Source organism: Lactuca saligna, chromosome 1 (assembly GCF_052625555.1).
Source record: "Lactuca saligna cultivar CGN05327 chromosome 1, ASM5262555v1, whole genome shotgun sequence".
Lineage (NCBI taxonomy): Eukaryota > Viridiplantae > Streptophyta > Magnoliopsida > Asterales > Asteraceae > Lactuca > Lactuca saligna.
Window position 1 is genome coordinate 71,819,044 of NC_136417.1, and position 23,454 is coordinate 71,842,497.

The following is a 23,454-nucleotide window of genomic DNA, read 5'->3' on the forward strand; positions in this document are numbered from 1 at the left end:
AGCTCAAGAGTGGAAAGAAGAAAGAAAACACCCATAAAAGGCTTCTACTCGTCGAGTTGCCCCTTGACTCGACGAGTCCGGTCGCGGATTCAGGAAGATAAGCATTCGGAAGTCAAGATAGTTATCGGATTACGACTATTGTGAGAGGGACTCGATGAGTCACCATAGGACTCGACGAGTCGGAACGCATATATAAAGATAACTCTACAATGCGAGAAGGGGAGAATTCTGGGAAGTTTCAGAAGTGCTTAGCTGCGAATAAGAAGCCAGAAGAACCCTTGAAATCGACCAAGGAAGCTAGAATCCAATTCCGGGAGTAATTAAGGCGTAATTTCACCATTCTACTTAATTCTTTTGTTTTGTCAACATGATTAAGCAACTTGAACTTATTTGTTTGCTGTTATTTACCTTAGTTATGAACTAATTTCTTTAGACTTCTGTTTGGGGATACAAAGTTGACAATATGGTTTGATTGATTGGTAGGATTAATTCCAAATTGGTGATTAATTGTTATTTTAGCTTGCTAAAGAACCTTGTGTATGAATGATAATTAATTTTCTGTTAATAGGAAGATAAATGATTAGCATGAATATCTATTGATTATCAACCTCATATGATATGTGACCACTATATCATATGTCTAGGATTAATGAATATGAAACTAGGATTAATAAGGAAATTGAGTAAACTCATGTGCAAGCTTGTAAGATGACTATCGAACAAGAGGTTAATTAAGAATAACGAATTAATTAGCTATTGCAAGTCTAACTTAACCCGAATAATTAATCTAGTAAATATAATTAAATTAAGCAATTGGCCACTGTTTGAATTAGTTTATTTGCTAAGGATTAGGGTAGTGAACACAAACTTAATCACTTGAATCGGTAACCAACGAAAGAATTAATTCATTGCACTATTACCTTAAAATCAACCATAAAGTTAACCGAGTTGAACTAAACAGAAGTTTCTTTCCCATTATTGAATCTAGTTAATTTGTTCTTTTCTAGTCTTGCATTAGTTTTGGTTAGTAAGTTTCTAGTCTTGTAAAACTAGAGAAAAAACCCCTATTTGCTAAATCAACTTAGATAGAATTAGTTTTTAATTTAATTTGCCGTTCCCTGTGTTCGATACCCTGCTTATTTAGCTATACCACAATTGATAGGTTCACTGCCTTTTGTGTGTTATTTGATAATTAAAGTAGGATTAAAACTAAGTGAGTTTTACACACATCAAGTTTTTGGCGCCGTTGCCGGGGAACGGTTCTAAAATTAGCATTAAAATTCTAATTCAATCGATCCTTTGTGTAAGATTCATCTTACACAAAGTTAATTTCTGTTTCATTTTTTTTGTTTAAGTTTTAGTAAAAAAAAAAAAAAAAAAAAAAAAAAAAAAAAAACATATTTTAACTTGAACTCGCCGAGTGCATTCGCCCCGACTCGGCGAGTCTGACGCTGAATCAGATTTAATTTTTGTTCTTTTTTACGCGTTTTGTTTTGTTTTAGTTTGCAGTTGGTTCATGACCCGAGGATCTGCTGCGCCTCTAGTTCCCCCTCTTGAAGATCCAGAAACCACATTAAGAAGAAACAAGGGCAAAACCGTTGGAGAAACCGCTTCTTCAAAGAACTCACCACTCAAAAACCTCAAATCCGTTTTTAGCAAGAAGAGGAGCAGCAAAGCAGGAGCATCCAGTGCGTCGTTGACAACCGAAGATCCGATCCCAAAAGACACCGATTACGAGACCGAAGAAGAAAGCGAGCACACATCCGAGTTTGAAAACGACTTAGCCACCGCTATGGCTAACATTGACGAAATCCCCATGGGGGAATGGAAGAAAAGGATGCGTGATGACACCGGCCCGGGACTTGTGCAACCCGCAATCCCCACTACCGCTACGTTTGAACTAAAGGGCCATATTCTCGCTCAACTCAAGGAGATACCATTTCACGGGAGAGATCATGAAGACGCCTATAAGCACTTAGATGAAGTAAATGACGTGGCGGATTACTTCAATGTACCTAATGTGCCCCGCGAGATCCAGCTACTACGCATGCTTCCTGTCACATTTAAAGGAGCTGCAAAGGATTGGTTGAAGTCACTCCCTCCCGGATCGGTTACCACATGGGCCAAAATGAAAGAAGAATTCATAGATCACTTTTGCCCACCTTCCAAGATAGCCAAGCTAAAGAAAGTCATTGCCAACTTCGAGCAACAACCCAGCGAATCTCTTTATGAAGCTTGGGAAAGATACAAGAGCCTACTTCGAAATTGCCCCCACCACGATCTCAATAGCCAACAAGAGGTCTCTATCTTTTATGATGGAGTAAATGTCACCACGAGGCAACTACTCGATTCACAAGGCCCACTCACCCGAAAGCCACCTCCAGAAATAAAGGAGTTAATTGAAGAATTCTCCAGGCACTCTAGAGAATATCACAACCCAAGGAATGAAGTGAGTCGAGGAGTAGTAAATTCGGTAAACGATGGTATGGCGGCGGTGATAGCTAAACTCGATAGCCTAGACCGAAGAATGACAAAAATGGATCAAACGATCCATGCTATTAGAGTTGGATGTGAAAATTGTGGCGGTCCCCATCTTACCAAGGAATGTGATCGAGACGAGAATGGAAATAAAAAGGCTCACGTATTTTACTCCAGCGGCGATAGATACGATGAAGACTGGAGGAAACCGAAGAAGGAATGGCTCCCATACGAAGAGTACAGAAAGGCTAAGGAAGAGAAATATAAACAGAGGGAGAGGGGATATTATCAAAAGGAAGAACCGGTGATGGACAAGAAGACGAAGTTAGAAGAATTACTTACAAAATTCATAACCGCGTCCGAGAAAAGACATAATGATCATGATGTAGCAATGCAAGAAACCAGAAATATGTTGAGGAATCAGCAAGCTTCTATTCTCAACATAGAGAAACAGCTGGGCCAACTTGCACATCAAGTAAACGAAAGAAGACCGGGCCAACTTCCAAGCGACACCCAACCCAATCCAAGAAACGAGAACGTGAGCGTAATAACCTCCAGCGGTGAAGAAGAATTGGCAGAAACACTAAGAGTTTCCAAGGAGAAGGCAGAAAAGGAAGAAAAATCAGAACAAGAAAAACTCGATCCGACTCGTCGAGTCACCAAAATGGACTCGACGAGTCCAGTCGGGAATGAAGAAAATGCCAGTTTTCTGAAGCCATACAATCCTCCTTTGCCATACCCATCCAGAGCCATGCCTTCAGAAAAATTTCAAGCCTATAGAACCTTCATGGAGCATGTTAAAGCTTTACAAGTCAATATGCCATTTGTGGACACAATGCTCCAAACTCCTAAATACTTTAACTTGCTTAAAGGCCTGTTTGCTGCTAGGAAAGATCTTGCTGAAGTCGCGGAGATATTGATGAGTGAGCTGCCTGAGAAGAAGGGTGATCCGGGTAACATAGTAATTCCGTGCCAATTTGGTAATGAAGTTTTTACACAAGCATTGGCTGATTCAGGGGAAAGCATTAATTTGATGCCCTATTCATTCTTTAAGAAGCTGAATTTACCAGCACCAAAGCCGGTAAATATGAGAATCCATTTGGCAAATAAAACAATAATTCATCCACAAGGCATATGTGAAAATCTCCTTATCAGGGTGGACAAGTTTATTTTCCCAGTAGACTTCGTGGTGGTAGAGATGAAGGAAGACCCCGAAATACCAATTGTTTTGGGAAGAACATTCTTAAACACCGCAGGTGCCCTAATTGACATATGTGAGTCTACTTTGACATTAAGAGTGGGTGATGAGTCGGTGATGTTTAAAGCTAATCCAGAGGTCAAGCAAGAAGAAGTAAAAGGAATGGAGGTCCATCATGCCGATGTGGCATGCCTTGATACGATGCCATTTGGAGAAGAGTCGAGCACAAAAGAGGATGAGGACATAAATGGAAGCAGAGCGGAAGCTGATCACCAATTCACTACTAAACCTAGAGCACGGACCGCTATGAAATATGAAGTTATCAAATTTAAAGAAAAAGAGGTTCAAAGTTGGTGAAAAAGCATGGGTTGAAAAAGAAGAAGAGGAAAAGAGAGGCCCAACCAGCTGAGGATGATACAGAGAAAAAAAGAAGAGACGAATTAAAGAGGGCTTACAAGAAGAAGATTCACGCCTACAAGACTAAGTATAAACCACAAAAAGTGAGGCGTACATTCCCGATGCTTGAAGATGACAAAACGTAAATGGGAAGGAGTGTAGCTAATGACTCCTCAAAAAGAAGCGCTTGGCGGGAGGCAACCCGTCGTTAGAGTTTGCTTTCTTTTACTCTTTAGTTTTTTTATTTTTGTTTTGTGTTTCAATTTTAATCTTCCAAATCATCGGACTTGTCTGCTTAAGGGAGCGCCTAGCTTAAGAGTGGGGTGAAAAGATTTTGAATAAATAACAAAATTTTAAAAAATTAGTAATGTTTTACAAGAGACTCGCCGAGTCTGACCCTGACTCGACGAGTATATACTGATTTCAGAAAAAAGTTTGAATGCGCGATTGGACTCGCCGAGTCTGACCATGACTCGACGAGTCGAGTTTATTTACAGAAAAATTAAACATTTTTGAAATTACTTTTACATCTAATAGGATTTTAACCCTAAAAATTCAGTTTCCACACCACACTCGCCGGGTGCCTCTCTCTACAACTCTCTCTCAAGCATTCAAGAGTTCCTTCAACTTTTCTTCCAAATTCTCAAGGTTTAAACTCAAAAGGTAACAACTTTCTTCTTGATTTCTAGATAGAATGTGATTATAAGGTCATCTATACTTGCAATTTCATGAAAAAAACCCGTTTTTGAAAAAGTGATTAAATTCTAGGTTTTCGATTTTGTCATGAATATTGTTGTTTTGAACGTTTATTGTGGCCCTATTACTTAGTAGGAAGTCCCTGAACAAAACCCTTGCAAGAATTTAAAGGTTACATGGTTCAATTTTGTGAGACCCATCGACCGACTCGTACAGGTCGCGCGACTCGCCGAGTCGGGCATGGACTCGACGAGTCCAGTCGATTTCCAGAAACAGTTCGTTTTTTTTAATTATATTTTGTGTTTTCTGGGTCTGGTTTATATGTTTTGCAGGAATCATGTTTAGAAGAGGACAATCTTCATGTGGTAGCTAAGGGGAATTTCCATGGTTAAATTTCCCACAAATCGAATCCGCTTCAACAATGCGGAAGTGGAAGAAGAAGCTTTCCGATATCAAAAAGAAGGAGGTCTATGTACTGAACAGAATTGATTGGGAGTGGTTGCAAAATGTGCGATATGAAGAAGAGTTAGCTCCGTACCTTTTAAAGGAGTTTCAACATGATGGCGAGTCAATGATATGTGATGGTTGGAGCCGGGTCTTCCGCATACAAGAGCCGGTATATTTGGAGCTTTGCTTGGAGTTTTTCTCCACGGTGTCTTTTACCGGTGGAGTGGATTTATATCATCCAGCGAGCTTCACTTTTTGTCTTGGGGGCGAGTATCATCAATGCTCGGTGGTGGATCTTGCTTGCCGGCTAGGGATTTATGATCAACCTTTGGTTTCGACGAACCTCTGTCGGGCCTTTTTGGCAACCACTCACATGGTGTTTCCCAATGGGGTTACTAGCACGGGTTGGTGGAATACTATAGGGAATAAAGTTTATATCCCGAAGTCTGTGCAGGAAGGGAGCATCCGATCCCCGACCCACCGCCTCATTCACCGCCTTATTTCCTCCACCATCAACCAAAGGAAGGACGATGACAAGGTTTCCAACCTTGATGTTTTCTACCTATGGAGCATTATCACGCCCGGCGTCTTTTGCAACATCCCGTGGTGCATTGCTTCATACCTCTCAGCGGGTGCGGTCAAAGATCGCAAAACATCTCGTATCAATGGAGGAATGTTTGTCACTCGATTGGCTAATTCATTCGGGTTGATGAACCGTGGTGCCTGGAACCTCCTGACATTGATCCCGACACCCCCATTTAATCCCATTCTTTTCCGCAGAGCATGAATCATTGAAGACTATGGTGGTGGCCATTATTCCATCCCAAATGATGACCCAGTTGTAGGTCCCGAAGCACTGGGAAGGAGGGTGAGATCGCGAAGGGAAAGGGATGTGGAGGATGAGCCGCCAGTGATTCCGGTAGAGACTGAAGATGTACCAATGGATTGGTACAATATAGAGATGAGGCGGATGCAAGACCAAATGGCTAGGGGGCTAAATTTTAGCAACCAATCCCACATACGACTTTTTGACCACTTCCATATTCCACATATTGATGGTGGGAATTATCCATACATTCCATCGTGGGACGAGAGGATTAGTGCACGCCGAAGCGGAGCTGGGGGAAGTGGAGCCAACGATGATGAGGAGGAAGATGAGGATTGATATTCGTGTCTTTGTGTTTTTAATCAAACAATTTCAATTTTTATTTTGTTTTGTTTTTGGTGTGTATGCTTTAAGATATTATTTTGTTTAATAGTTGTTTGCTTTAGTTATTTTCAGGATTGCATTTTGATTGCTTGCTTAGGATGGTATAGAGAAGTAAAGCATGGATGTTTTTGCGTGTGAGAGCGAGTCAAGGAAGCGAGTTTTTAACGTCAAAGTGTCAAGTCCGGTCTTAGGGGTATGAGCGATTGAGTCCGCATGTGAGGAAGGGTTAACGAAGTTGTTAGAGGCTAAAACAGTTGCCACATACCAAGATTTTTCATTCAGTGGCCAACTCGTCGAGTGCACTAAGCTGACTCGACGAGTCGCTTTGTATTTCCAGAAATTTTTAGAAGGCACGCTGCTACTCTGCGAGTCCATCATCAGACTCGACGAGTCATTCATTTTTTTGAGCCGAACGACTGCTGATTTGATGCTAATACTTATTCCACTTGCATCCTTCTAATTCCATATCCATTCTTGAAGATCTTATGCCGATTTTCGCATATTAGAGCGACCCACACGATACATGGAATGAAGTTTATTGAAGATGGAGCTTAAATGAGAGTGATCAACCTATCCACTGCTATCCCAGGGGAGTTTGTTCCAATTCCCTCTTTATTTTTCTGTTTTTATGCATAATATGCAATGAGGGCATTGCATCACATAAGTGTGGGGTAGGGGGTTGGTTACATAATAGTCAAATTTTAAAATTTGCATACCAAAAGGATTATTTAGGATTTAATTTAGAAAATTTTGGTAAAAAATTAGGATTCCATGTTAGAATTGTGTTAATAATTGCATGATAACCCAAATGTTTAGTTGAGCCTATATACATTATAGTGCATTTGTGGCTTCCTTATTTCAGTGAAATCATGAGACAAAAACACGACCTTGCTCATCCTGAGGGATGCAATATGTTTAGCAGCCTAAACCTGAAATGTATCCAGGAAGATTTTTATCATTAGCCAATAAAGGTTGAGATTGAGCGCCCCTGCTTAAGCATGTAGGGATTTGAGTGAAAAAAAAGTGAGGTATACATGTAAAAAAAAAGAGAGAATTACAAGAAGAAAAAGTTTGAAGAATTTTTGGAGCATCAAAGTCAAATGTCAAATATGAAGATCGAAAATTCCGAAGAAATTCAAAAAGTTGAAGATACCAAAAATCAAACAACAAAGGTGGTGAATTCAAAGATATCCAAGATCAAATTATCAAAGAATGAAGAATTCCAAAGAGCTCCATAGTGGTATCGAAAAGTTGTAATTCTAGATTATGTATGCTTGGGTTGCTCAATTAAAAATACCTTGAGGGTAAAGAGGTTTTCTGAGGATGGATTCGGAGGGTTGCATAAAATGAGCATAGTTCGGGGTGAGTGGGCGAATGTTTATGAGGATTGTGAGTATTTGGAGTATGGGGGGTTTTAAGGAATTTTAGACACAAATGCATGCGTTGCGGTCTTGGCATAATGGCTGGGTTGGATTGGAGTTATTATATGTGATTCTAATGTGTTAAAATTCAGTTTTGCTTGAGGGCAAGCAAAAGACAAGTGTGGGGTATTTTGATATGTGCATATTTAGTGTGTATTAAGTGTAGTTTTTTATTCATATATTAGCTAAATTGTTGCATAATATGGACAAAAGGTACTTAAAAATGTTAAATTATGTTTTTCAGTCCAAAGATGAAGCTCGGAAGCGAAAGGAAGCAAGAGAAGCGGTTAGGAGCTCAAGAGTGGAAAGAAGAAAGAAAACACCCATAAAAGGCTTCTACTCGTCGAGTTGCCCCTTGACTCGACGAGTCCGGTCGCGGATTCAGGAAGATAAGCATTCGGAAGTCAAGATAGTTATCGGATTACAACTATTGTGAGAGGGACTCGACGAGTCACCATAGGACTCGACGAGTTGGAACGCATATATAAAGATAACTCTACAATGCGAGAAGGGGAGAATTCTAGGAAGTTTCAGAAGTTCTTAGCTGCGAATAAGAAGCCAGAAGAACCCTAGAAATCGACCAAGGAAGCTAGAATCCAATTCCGGGAGTAATTAAGGCGTAATTTCACCATTCTACTTAATTCTTTTGTTTTGTCAACATGATTAAGCAACTTGAACTTATTTGTTTGCTGTTATTTACCTTAGTTATGAACTAATTTCTTTAGACTTCTGTTTGGGGATACAAAGTTGACAATATGGTTTGATTGATTGGTAGGATTAATTCCAAATTGGTGATTAATTGTTATTTTAGCTTGCTAAAGAACCTTGTGTATGAATGATAATTAATTTTCTGTTAATAGGAAGATAAATGATTAGCATGAATATCTATTGATTATCAACCTCATATGATATGTGACCACTATATCATATGTCTAGGATTAATGAATATGAAACTAGGATTAATAAGGAAATTGAGTAAACTCATGTGCAAGCTTGTAAGATGACTATCGAACAAGAGGTTAATTAAGAATAACGAATTAATTAGCTATTGCAAGTCTAACTTAACCCGAATAATTAATCTAGTAAATATAATTAAATTAAGCAATTGGCCACTGTTTGAATTAGTTTATTTGCTAAGGATTAGGGTAGTGAACACAAACTTAATCACTTGAATCGGTAACCAACGAAAGAATTAATTCATTGCACTATTACCTTAAAATCAACCATAAAGTTAACCGAGTTGAACTAAACAGAAGTTTCTTTCCCATTATTGAATCTAGTTAATTTGTTCTTTTCTAGTCTTGCATTAGTTTTGGTTAGTAAGTTTCTAGTCTTGTAAAACTAGAGAAAAAACCCCTATTTGCTAAATCAACTTAGATAGAATTAGTTTTTAATTTAATTTGCCGTTCCCTGTGTTCGATACCCTGCTTATTTAGCTATACCACAATTGATAGGTTCACTGCCTTTTGTGTGTTATTTGATAATTAAAGTAGGATTAAAACTAAGTGAGTTTTACACACATTGCCTTGCAAGCTAATCTGAACAAGAAGCAACACACCCTCACGACTCCGATTGCAAGACGCACCCAACCACCCACCTGGTGGCGTTTGGTTAAGGCAGCAGCAACTCAAGTGGCTCATCGGCGTTGCAACAAAGAACTAGAGAGAAGAAGGGACGAGGAGGATGAGCGGAGACCACCTAGGAACGAAGCAATGCCCACATCAGAAGTGGACGACACAAGGGCCACCGATGTCGCTGTGGATGCGGCGTCCGACGGTGGCATCATCTTCTTCACAAAGGCAGTGCAGCGGTGACAACACTCCTGTCAGTCTTTGACGGTTGTTTATGACTTCACCGATAGCGGGTTATGGTGATGAAACAGTGGCAATGGCGTCGTCATCGGCAGTACGATGGAACGCCGACTCTCAAAGTCTAAGGCTTCAGTTGCGGCGATCGTCGGAGCTTCACTTGATCGGAGTGCGATAGGGGAGAACGGGATGTTGGCGGCTGAAGACATGAGTGGCGGCCGATACACACGTAGGTTTAGGGCTTGGCCGGATGTCTCGCTTTATACCCGGCTCCACATAATTCTTTCCCATATTTACATTTCTAGACTCTCCCCTTAGAATCTTTTCAAATCTAATCCAATAATTACCCTTTTGACCTCGGCTTCTAAAATTCTTTTCATAATAAGGCCCAAGATTACTAAACAGCCCCTCCTCCATAATCTATTCTCAATTTGAATCCCATACTTGCACTTTTAGCCCCCTGACTTTTAAAATTCTTCACAATTTAGTCCGAGACTTTCATTTGTTATTTTATTTAAATAACCGGGGCGTTACACTTTGTGATTTATGTTGTGTAATATATTGATCTTACTGAATTAGGACCGAAGGGTCCACCCGAGTTGTGGGACCGGAGGGTCCTAGTGAGACACATTGAACAGAGAGTCTTATTCAAGCATATCCATGAGAGGCTAATGAGATATGTGTGGTATTTTGGGGAACACACTAAGCTTCGTGCTTACCGTGTTATGTGTTATGTGTTTCAGGTAATTCTTACGATCATGGGAAGACGCCAACTTGATTGTACACACGAGACTGAGTTATGAGGATCTTGGATTTTATTATTATGGACATGTGTTTTGATAATTTGATATTTTTGGGAATTCTGTGATTGTGTTAATGAGATTAATGTGATTTTTAAATGAAAATTTTGTTTGAAAATTTACGGTGTTACATATATATATATATATATATATATATATATATATATATATATATATATATATATATATATATGATCACCATGACGTGGTTAAAAGGAACCACGTCGTGGTCTTCATGAATATCCCCTATTCTCCAATTCAGTTCATTCGTCGAGAATCTTCCGTTCGCCACATTGTGGTGGATGATCATCATGACGTGGTCTTCTATCTTCAAGCCTTCTTTGTCTTCTTTTGCCTTAGCTCATTCATTCCTGCTTCCAGCTCCTTGTTTTCTTCATTTTTCTTCCCGAGCATGTCTTTGCTACTACAAAATAGATTTCAAACACAATAAGTACATTATGTCCCAAAATAATAATAATTGTTGCTAAAAGTATTAGAAATATGTACAAAATACATGACTAAATATGCACATATCACATATCACCGATACCTCATTTCGCATATGGAAAGTGTACATGCGATCTAGGGATCGAAGAGGTTGAGTGAATCCAAAGAAAATGAGAGAGTGTGAATTGTTTATGGGTCTTAATAGCATTTTCTTGACAATAAACACACATATCCTCGCTTCTAAACTACTCCAACTCTGGGGACGACCTATCATTTTGTCTCTAAAGATGAACAACAACGTGTTATTTCAACAACAAGGAATCCAATACAAGAAGCCGCTACCTTCCAAGGTTCCATGTTCGATGCCATTTTATGCAAATTTTTGGGTAGTTTTCATTATCATTTAGGATTATATAGTAACATCCAAAAATTTAGACCCAAAAATTTCATTTTTAGATTATCAAAATGTGATGAGAACTACAATGTTTTCAAAACCATTAGGTCACGGAATATTTTTAGTTATATAACCAAGATAGTACATAGAAAATCATCATCAGAGTATAAAATTATAAATCCCAAGATCTCAAATGCGGAGATCGTAATGTGATGTGATGCGATCACGACGACCCTTTCCCCTTTGAGTTGGAGGTACCTAAAACACAATCTGAACCAGTAAGCATAAAGCTTATCGAGTTTCCCCTACCATACCACATACAACATAACATACCGCTATGCATATCTGGGTGCCCCACCTACCCTGCTGAGAATATTTGGGTGCTCAACCTACCCTGTCAGACATACCTGGGTTCCTGAACTACCCTTATCAGGCATATCTGGGTGCCCGACCTACCCTTCGGTCTTATTTCAACCGATTACGGGGTCTATTTCATCCCTACCACTACCATAGAAAATCATGCATATCTCATATAAACAAGAAACAATACATATCACCTCAATAATTATCACAAGGACAATTATTAAGCTATAACAATACTAGTGGGTCGGCCTTGTTGACTTCGACCCACGGATTCTACGAAAGGGGACTCAACTCAACTATGAATGTCGAAGCATACTTCTCGGATGACTCGGGGCTCCTCTCCCTAAAGCATAACAAACTTCCTAATCAGTTATAGGATCCAAGAATGACCCCAAGGGCCCAAATTCTATTTTGTAGCATGAAGGAAAGGTTCCCTGGTCCTTTCCCTATTGGGCCTCTTCCTCAAAGTCCTAACTTTCCCAATAAAATGCCCAATCCCAACTAATTAGGCTTTAAGGCCCAAAAAGGCCAAATATCGTAATCCGAGTTCTAGGCCCAAAGGTTTCACTCCATAGGTTGGCTTCAGGCCCAACAACTCCAAGCCCGATATCGCATGGCCCAAAACAACATTTGACCCCCTATATGCGTACGTGCGGAGTACTCAACATGTACGTACTGCATACACTTGCCTTGACCAGAAGCGGGAAACTAACTCGGTACGCGCAACGTACCAGGTGTCACAACTAGGAATTTTTTATGCTTGTAACAACAACAATGACAACCTTTGTGAACCAAAAATGTGAAAGCATGTATGATGCTTATTCAATAACAACAAATTGTCCATCAAACACTCTATGCAAGCACTTCAAATAGTCAACAAAGAATTGAAAACCGTAGAAATCCCGGTTTAAGTCCATTATGGACTAGGATTTCCTTATTGGGCCTAATGGGCCAATAAGATTCCAATTTGACTATTTTGGGCTTAGAACTCTTAAATGGGCTTTAATTGGATCCACTTCCATTTATTTTAACATTTTGGGCCATATTGGGCCTAGAATGAAATAAAATACCCTAATGGACCATATTGGGCCATAACTAACCTAATTAGCTTTAATGGGCTATGAAACCCATTATTTTCGCCAAATTGGGCCGTAATTCATCATAGGAGCCCAATGGGCTAAAATCCATCAAAAATGGGCCCATAAGATGGAATTAAGCACCAAAGGCCCAAAACTCTCTTCTTTCTTCCCTTTTTTTGGCCCCCCAAAAAAAAGAAAACAAAAAAAAATAAGAGAAGGGTTGACTTTAGGAGGTGCCACCTCCTTATTACATACCATGCACCCATGCATGGACCAACATGTATCTAGACTAGTCATCTCACCCTCACTCTCCCCCCTCTCTCTTTTCCTTCAGCCGAAGACACCAAACACACACACACCCCTCTCAAATTCTTTTTAAACCACTCTCAAGATCATCCTCTTCTTCTTTGAAGATCTCGAAAATTTGGCTAGAAATCTAAGGATTTTCATCAAGTAGTTCACATCCTTGGTAAGTTATTTCTTTGATTCCTAACATATCTTCTTCATTTCATCAACAATCCCCCTTATCTCATACAAAATTCGTGATCTTGCCTCTTAGAGCACATCTAAGTCAAAAATCCTCCAAGAAGCTTGTTAGGCCGAAAATAGCATCAAACTTCTTCTATTCTTCATCAAAACCGAAACCACAAACTCTAGGTGAGTTCATACCCCTCCTTTTATTGGTTTTTACTAGTTTTATGAGCGATAATACAAGTAAAATGTGTAGATCTATGTGTATGTGTGTGTTATGTATGATTTTATGCATGTATGTGTGATTGTATGTCTTTATGTGGTAAATATGCAACAAAAAGAGTAGAAATCTCGAGATCTATGGCATAAGAAGTAAAACAAACTTGATCTAAGTTATACCACACTAAAAAAGTCAAGAAAAATACCCTCAAAGATTTAACATAGACACATTGTAACATAAAACAAATTTTTGGGGCTTAAATTGTCAAATAAACAAAAGTTGGTGGAAAGGTTGCTATTCACGGTTTTCTTGAGGGGAAAAAGAGTCAAAACAGTTAAAATAAATGTTTTTGTGACAATTATGCTCTTCAAAGGATTTGAAATGTAAATAATAGCTCAATGGGCCAGTTTTTGGGCTTTTCGGCCCATTAAGCCCAAGATTGCGAAAAATCTGATTTTCAAAGGGCTAAAATGAAAATTTTCTCAAAACAGGGGATAAAAAGAGTAAAGAAAATCATTTCAGGGGTTAAAATGCTTTTCTTTACCAAAAAGGATAAAAAAATGTAAAGTTTTTGGATTTTGGGCCAAAATTGTAAAAGTTGAAAAAGTTTGGACTTTAGCCGTAAAAATACTTTTCTGGAAGGGATGAAACTGATAAAAGTAAATTTTGAGCTTAAACCACCACATAAACAAAGTCTATGGGTAAAAAATGATAAGAAAATGGTTTTAGGGCCTAAAATGTCTTTTTATATATATATATATATATAAAGGGCTAAAATTGTCATTTTTATCCAAGAAGGGCTTGAGTCAATTATTTTATTATTTAAGATATTTGGGTCAAAAAATACCAAACCACAACTTATGACAAATGGCAAGATGAATGTACATAAATTTCGTATACCCAACAGCCTAAAATAACTCACGAAGGTAGTAGGGCTTTGTATTTCCTCTTCTCCTTGTTTGTTAGGCTTACACGTAACCAAAGTAAACAAATACAGGTCGATAATCAATAGTAATCAAAGTCAATTGGAATTTAGTGAGTAATAACGGGTGGCACCAACGTGTGTCGGTCGTAGTCCGTAGTTATAATCAAAGTCTCCTGGAGGGAGAGCGAGAGTTTGTGTATAGATCTATACGGGGGTGACTCCCCCACACCTCAGTTGTTTGCTATAGTTAGACTCGGCCAGTCTAGGGTGACAAAATCTTAAGATCAATTTCGGCGTTCACCAGAGTGCCAAGACAGACGAACTAGTCATTATCATGCATGGTTATAACGACTCACATAAATAAATCCAATGTAAACAAAGTAAACAAGGTAATTCAAAATCATTCACGTAATGAGTAACCATTCAAACCGTTACATGATATTTTTATTTTGGAAAACATCGGGTTTTCCGGGGAAGTTCAACATTTTCACTTGTACGTTTAATACTAAGTTTTTCAATTATACATGTTTTGATATCATCATGCATATATTTACGGATCTTCACACCTTTTTATAAACAATGGTCTTTTCAGAAAGTATCGGGTTTTCTGGGTTGGTTTCGTTCAAATTACACAAAACATTTCATATCAAACCTGCTTATGAACTCTCCAACATTCTATATGTCGACCCGTTTTCAAAATAACTTGTATTCTCAGGTAACAGGTAAGCTGAGGAATAAGTACCAAGTATATTAGTGTGTTTTGCTTTTAAAAACTATCAAACAATTTATGTATGGATTATTAATGTTAAAACAATGTACTTGATGCGAACAATGTCAGTTGTAATATATTGATGCATGGTGATGTTTATGTTATGATTCATGTATATTCATTGTGATGATATTTAATTTAAGTCACACGAGCCCTCGGACGTTTCCGTCGTCTAGTTTGGGGGTGTGACAACAGGGGTACGCCCAACGTTCCTGCCAACCACCCTAAGATCCTTCTTTTGACATAATCCAGTAAGTCCAAACATCCAGAACATAGATCTAGACTTCTAGCAACGTCCTAAACCATAAAGTTACAAACTTTATGTCTTTGCATGCATGGGTGGGGGTTAAGACATGATTTAAGTCCTTAAACACACTTTATGGCCATCTAACACTTTCATTGTTGTGGCTTAACCATCAATGTCTGATTTTTATGGTTCAATATGCTTCTAAGAGCTCAAAAGGAATGGAACTCTCAGAACACAAGATATCTCAGCTATGGAGCCAAAAAGTCACAAAAAACACCTTAAAACTAAATATAAGCATGCAATGGTCAAGGTTAAAGCTTGATACCTCAAATGACTTAGAAAGGATGCCAAACTTCTGGATCTACAAGCTCCCTTCACGTTTTTCCTCCTTCTTGTAACTCCCTCTTCTTCAAAACCACCAAAAATCACCCAAAAGTACACCAAATTAGCTTACAAAGCATGCAAGAAGTTTAGGGTTCGATTTATACTCTTTAGGGAGAGTGGAGGCTGAAAGGATGAAGGTTGGGGCGATCATAAGCTCTTTATATAGGATGCAAACCCTAAAAACTGGAATGGTTACTCCCGGTGTACGCTAGGGTACGCCCAACATACACAAGGTTTCCCCCGCTTCGCGCCTCAACTATGTACTTCGTGTGTACAATATGTACGCTTATCGTACGACTCGTCTCCACAATAAAGCATAAAATACTTAGATAAATCAAAGGGAAAATACTTGGCAACTCCGGCATTATAAATCTCCCCCACTTGAGTTAGACTTCATCCTCAAAGTTTGTTGTTGCTGTTGGGAATAGATATGGGTAATGCTCCATCATCTCGTCCTCTGGCTCCCATGTCCATTATGAGCCCTTACAATGTTGCCACTACACCTTTACCAACTCTACATCTTAGTCGCCCCATGATGTATGTAAAATCTGGATTTGTGCGCCTCCTTCATCAGGATTTTAAGCACACCGCCAGAGTATGGAACCCAGACTCTACAATGGAGTGTCAATAGCCTGTGGCTATCATAGTCGAAGGAGGAAATTTGACCCACGATACGCTTACTCTTCCGGTGCTCCTCCTTCATAACCTCATGCCGAGCCTCCCGAATCCGCTCCAAAAGCGGAGTCACCACTATCGTTCTCAAATATATGTCTCTGATCAGAGCTGTGACTGCCTTGCGGCTAAGAGCATCGGACACCACATTGGCCTTCCCTAGGTGGTAAATGATCTCGCAATCATATTCCTTCACCACATCCAACCATTGATGTTGCCTCATGTTCAGATTTGGCTAATTCATTAGACACCTCAAACTCTTGTGATCTGTGTAAATGGTACAACGGTCCCCATAAAGGTAGTGTCGCCAAATCTTGAGGGCGAAAACTGCTGCCCCTAACTCTAAATCATGTGTTGGGTAATTCGCCTCGTGAGGCTTCAACCGCCTCGAGGCGTACGCAATGACATGCCCCATCTGCATCAAGACCGCGCCCAATCCTGAAATAGACGCGTCACAATAAACTACGACATCCTCGACATCCTCGATTAACACTTAAATCTATCATGCAATAGATAGAAAGGTCAGAGCTTTATGGCTTAGAATGGTCCAAAAGCTCTGCAAGAAGGTGTGGTAAAAGCTGGATTGCCAATATGTTGCTCCACCAAGGTCTTCTTCCACTTCTATGAGATAAAATCCACCAAAGAGAGCTTCAAAGATACAAAAATGGTTAAGGAATCCAAGTAGGTCGATATTAGGGGTTTCATGAGGCAATAGAGTAAAGGAGGCTAATGATGGGCAACCTTAGCCCTCTCATTCCATTAGATACTCGAAATATTATGGTTTTAGTCATCAGACCGTCCTCACGTCGTGAGCATCCAGAGTCTCACGTCGTGAGACTCAAAAACACAGGTCAATTAGTCATTGGCCATTCACGGCGTGACTACCATGTCTCATATCGTGAGCCTTATCCAAAAACTATAATTCAAGTAAATAAATACCTCCATGACCCGACTGTTACAACTAAAGAAGAAGCACTTCTTAGCATCAAATATTCACTACACTTCAAAAGACAAAAAGAGAAAGAAAGAAGAAATATGCTATGGTTTTAAGAGGGAGCAAAAGAGAGTAAAAGACTAGCCAAAATGCAAGCCCCATGCATTCTTTTATAGTCCGATCCAAGTCAAAAGTTACCCCATTAAATAATCTAAAGTAATCACTAGTGTTTAGAGGCATGGGGGACAAAGGAGGGAGGTTGGCAAGCAACCTCTCGTGCCCTTGTACAACTTCCGACCATGAAAAAAAAAGAGAATTTTTTTTATCTAGTTTCTCCAACTAGATAAAAGTAACTAATTAGCATGTCTAAAGTTAACCAAATTCTCCAAAACTTTATGCATGACTTATTAAATCATATTATATGATATAATAACTAGTTATATTGTCTTTAATTATTATTTACACAAAACAATAATTATTATCTAATTAAATACAAGAGTTGATTTTATTTATTAATAATTGTCTTAATAATAAACAATCTAAATGTTCCAACTAGATAAAGGTGTGACCCTATAGGATCATATGTTATTAGCAACATCATTCAATAATGATTATTGAGCATAGAGATCCAACATTCATCTTATATGGTTTTATAGTGATGGTGGAGGGGGTGAGTCAAATTAGCCTTGTGACGATGACCTTTATGGTGGGTTATTGTAATTGTGCGAGGAGGTATTTCTATTTTGGGATATTCATCATCGTGTTTAGGTCGGTGACATTTGGTTATTGCATGTGGTGGTGGTGGTGGTGTGAAGAACAAGGGAGTAGAAGGAGGGTGACGAGGGCAGTGTGGTCAATACGTTTGGAATTGGAGCAAACCCTTGAATTGATAGGTTTTTGTTGGTGGTCGGTGAATGAGAAAGCCCTTGGAGGAGAGTTATAGGTCTCTTGAAAGCAAGAGATGACTGTGGTCCAACGATGCATGCCCTCTCTTTCTGGTTCTTGTTGGCCTTGATTGCAACTGCGGCCACATGTTTCTTAGATAGGAAACTATCCTATCATCGGAGACATTGTCGTCGACGAGGAGGATGATCCAGAACCTGAACCATAACCAGATCCCTATGCTTCACAACAACCACTACAACTGCCATCAGCCTTGGTGCTATTGGTTGGAACTTGTCCATGATTTGGGCGGTTTTGGTGGTGGACACGTTAGAGAGAGAGAGAGAGGTCTACAATTAAAAAAAGGTAAAAAGGTCTTTTCATATTGGATTTAACATAAAACTAATGGTATTAGTCATAAGGACCTGTAAGGCTGTAAAGTTACAAAATTCATAGTTGAAGACCATTCATGAAAAAAAAAGTTTCAAAAAATCCAATAAATGTTTTTGACAAGAAAGACTATTTGTTAAATTTTGTCTAAAAAAACTTTTGGGTTTATGCTACAAAAGCTATAATATATAATCTTGTTCTGTTTTATCCCCAACTTTATTTTTTGTTTCTCATTTGCTATTATATATTAAAAAACATTTCATTTTCGATCCCTTAGCCGGTCACCTACAGGTTATGATGACGTTTCGGTTTGACATTTTTTCCGTTTACATTTAGCCCAAACATTTATGTATAAGTTTGCATTTATCTCCAATATTTACGTATAAGTTTGCATTTAGCCCCAACATTTTTTTGTTTCCCATCTGACATTATTTTTTTGATTTTTTTTTTCATTTTATTCATTATCCAACCATGAATAGATATTTTATAATGTAATATCTTAAAAAGAAAAAAAGAAAAAGACAAATGCAAGAGTCGAGACTATGACTTCTCCTTGAGGGGCGGAGCATGTTAGCTACTAAGTCAATGACTTTTTTTTTTGTATTATCAGTGCTTGTTGTATTTAATATACAAATATATTTTAAAATGAAGGAAAAAGACCTAGTGTAAGTCTTAAGTCTATGACATCTAATAAACAATATGACGTGCTAATCTATGAGTCAATCAAAATTGTTAATTGATTCATAACTCATCTAAGAAACAATTGACTATTTCTAATGACATATTTATTGAGAAACAGAATATTTCTAAAGAGTCGAAACTGCTACTTCTCCTTAAGGGGCGGTGCATGTTAATTAGTAAGTTAATGACTATTTTTTTGTATTATCAATGTTGTTGTATTTAATGTAGCTCGCACAATATGTGGAGTGTAGACCAACTTTTCTTAAAGGGAAATGATGTTAGCTTTCATTTGGCACCGACCACTCGCCCCCACTCACTGCTGGAGTGGTTGGTGGTTCGGCTGCCGACTAAATGGTGCATTTTTATATCTTAACTTAAAAAATTCATAACTTTTTCCTACGAGTTCCGTTTTGGACGTTATTTATATTCACGTGTAGCTATTAACGAGTACTACAACTTTCATTTAGATTGTTTCAAGTAAAAATGGATATATTTTTATGTATCATTTTATAAATAAGCGTATATACTTTTATTTAATGACAAAACTTGATTTAAATGCCAACTATTTGAATTATGAGATGGCCTACCTTTAAATACCTGTATAATTATGTTTTCTTAAAGTAATACATAATATATCCTTGAATTATGTAAAATATGTAAATGTTGGGGAAAAAAGCAAATGTTGAGGCTAACTGCAAATTCATAGCTAATTGCTGGGGTCAAATGCAAACCGAAAAAAAATGCAAAAGTGACACGTCATTATAAAGTGACCGACCAAAGACCCGAAAATAAAACATTTTATAAAATATAATAATAACTAGATGCGTTCCCCTACGTTGCGGGGGTTTAAAGGTGTTTCTTTTGTGTGCAACTATAGTACATCACGTTAATTGGTAACCACAATAAAATATGTTGATATTCTCTGCAATTCGCCCATTTGCAAACACAGTAAAAAAATGAATGTACATTGGTATTTTGATGATCAAAATCACAGAAAACGAAACATTAAAATGAAAGTACATTGCTTTATTTTGTTTACTATATGCCAAAATCCACCAGCGGTTGAAATTGCTGAAACAGTTATGCTGTAAGCATATGCTCCACTTTTTCTTTTAGCTGATATGTGTTATCCCATCCAGATGGAAGTCCTTCATCTTCATAATCTTTTTGTTCCATGTTTAAATCTGCGGTGCGACACATTAGTTTTTCCAAACTACGAAACATCTGAAACTTACCATGACAAATTATGGGGTCATAACTTTACTAGAAAAAAATGATGGAAAAATAAAGGATGTAAGGGGGTGTTTGAACTCAATTGGTTTACCCATAACCCGTCCGCTAAATCGGATCAAATAAAAATGGGGTTTTTAAATATCGACACCCTACAGTCTTTTTTAACAGTTTTTTGGTAGCACCTTGTAGTTCTTATTGTAGTTAATTTGTGGTTTTATTTATTATACAATCTTCAAATCCAAAACTTATGCAGGAAAATATTCAGTTTTCCTTCAGGTAGGGTTACCCGCGTAATAAAAAAATAAATGAAACTTCAACACAATCATTGAAGATGGAAAGATCAATAGAATAAGTAAAGAAAGAAAGAAAGTTACAATTGCATGTTCTGTGAAATTTTTCTATAACATAACATGTATGAGTAAAAAGAGTCCTATTTTAACAAAAAAGATAGAAAACTATATGAAAGTGATTCCCTTTTATCTCGTGGACATTAAATTCGACAGTTGAGCGAATTTAAGGTGATAAGGTAGTGGAATGATCAAAGTAAAGTGATTTTGTAGGTGTTCTTTCAGGCGATGTACTAAAGTGTGTTACAGTTAATTACATAAGCAAACCTGTGAGTTACTTTCTCATATTTCATCAGTTTACTACTCTATGTATGTGTACCAATGCAGAAAAAGCAAAAAATGCATTGTAATGAATTTGTTAGTTAGATGAGATACATAAAGAAATTATACAATAAAAAAGTAGAAGCTACATCAGCAAATTATAAATACCTTGTTTACATAAGATACATCTTCCTGTAATCCACTAATGTTGCAGCCTGTTTTCACATTTGAAGCTTTTTGGTTAACCTGGGTGTCTACAATTCTATAACGGGGCATGGTAAGGGAAATTAAGTTAGTCAAGAAAGTTAAACGATGATGTGCTCCTAAATGGTACGATGAGCACATTCATAGATTCTAAACAAAGCATTAAGGACCTATATAAATGAATGATTCATTAAAACAATTATATCCATCCATTATAGAACCGAACTTATAATGGGAAAATGTAGCTGCTATAGGTTTTAAGTTCCATAATATTTCCATTCTTAATATATATTTATTAATGCATTACTATTATTGCATCGGGTCCTGAATGATTAAAATAAAAAGCCTTCAACTCCATTGAGAAATTGCAGCTAACACTAAATGATCACAAAATACTAAATTACCCTTGGAACAAAATCTTTATTGACCTTTATTCTAAAATGGATAACATAGTGAAAAAGTGAAAGTCAACTCTTCCAGAAGTAACAATCTGAAGTGTCAACATAAAATGCATACAAACATTTGTACATGGTTAATAATTAGGAAATTAGCCCCCCAAAAAAAGTTTCCACATGATAAGTTGTTGCTTATTTATGCCAAATCCCAAGAACCACATGTCATGATTAAATCTTAAGGGCAAAATAGTCATTTAGTCTTATGTACACAATTTATTCAGTATAAGAATAAAAAGAAAGTAGGTCTTACTTGTAGAGTATTAACTTGATCTGCCTTCTTAAGAAGAACTCGAATCTTATCATCTTGACCACGTAAAGACCAAATATGTAGAAGGAAATAAAATAAGACAGTTGACTCAAATAATAGAAATCGATAACCTTACCTTGAAGAAAACAAAAGAAGAACGGATGTTTTAAATGAAAAAACTACCCTTGATGAAAGGCATAGACAAAAGTAAAAGAAAAAGGAAGTCACTCAACCTAGTAGATATTTTAAAAGACAAAACTACCATTGATGAAAATCATAGACAAAATACATACCGCAATGTTCCAAAATAATAGTAGTATTCCTTCTTCCTTAATGATAAAATCATAAATAGTTAAAGAATATCTTAAAAAAGATGTCATTACCACCTGTTTCAAGGTCCGAGATAAATTTTTTTGCTTGGAACTACAACGAATATCTTAGGAAAAGTGAAAAGCCCGAAAAAAGCTGCAAAAGAAATCCCAAATTCAGCAACATTTCCATCAGAACAGAAGGAAGTTGGTTCACGGCAATGAAAGGTACCTGTTTCGTCATCATCAATGTTTGAACCTTTATTATGAAGACTTAAAGCCTTTTTTATGATTTCCTTGATGATTTTAAATGTAAGAAATCACAAAGCTAACCCAAATTGGACATTTTTCAAATGGTTATAAAGCTTCCACATTGTTGCCAAAACAAATAGCAGTGTTGTCATGTATCAGATGACACCCAGACCTGATTGAACCAAAACAAAAAGTAAAAGCTGAAGTGAGAATCAATTGCGGAGCTACAGGTTGGTAGAATCTCTAACTGAAGATAGAAATTTTGTATGAAAATACTTGTGAACGAAAATCAAACGGAAAACAATGTAAACGATTAACGAATAAAATTGTTAAATAAATTGTGAATTTAGAAGCCATGGTGCTGAAGATGCGAACATATTGTTAGATTCTGATACTGAAATTCGAAAGGGAACCAAGTCAGTTCAGAAATTGTAAGTAAATCAGGTTTCCATACCCATGGGGCTGTAAAACAAAAGATTGAAAATTGACCTTGTGGTTCCACTGTAGTTGATTGAACGACACAACTTTCCATCTACTAAATGTAGCATTTGGATCGATTATGGAACTTTTTTTGGAAATACAGGTTTCAAGAATCTCTAACTAAAGATAGAATCTGGAATCTTGAGATCGATTGTTCCAAGGGTGTGAAGGAACCAAATCAATTCAGAAATTGTAATGAAATTAACTTCAATTCCATTTCCGCACCTATAATTAAAGTCCGAAACAATAAATGGAATAAAACATTACCGTAACTGAACTGAAATCCAACAAAATTCTTCAGCGCTTCCAGTCAGAAAACCTTCAAACAAACGAAGGTAAAGGGTCGGTCGATCTG

At 37.6% G+C, this 23,454-nt stretch overlaps 1 long non-coding RNA gene across 1 annotated transcript; it reads right to left on the minus strand.

Annotated features, from left to right (window-relative positions):
* Positions 1-21,325: 21,325 nt before the first annotated feature.
* Positions 21,326-22,633, minus strand: LOC144999462 (uncharacterized). The gene is made up of 3 exons (XR_013660907.1): positions 22,600-22,633; positions 22,063-22,524; positions 21,326-21,415 (listed from the first exon to the last, which is right to left on the minus strand). It is a non-coding gene; the product is annotated as an uncharacterized LOC144999462 (long non-coding RNA).
* Positions 22,634-23,454: the final 821 nt, after the last annotated feature.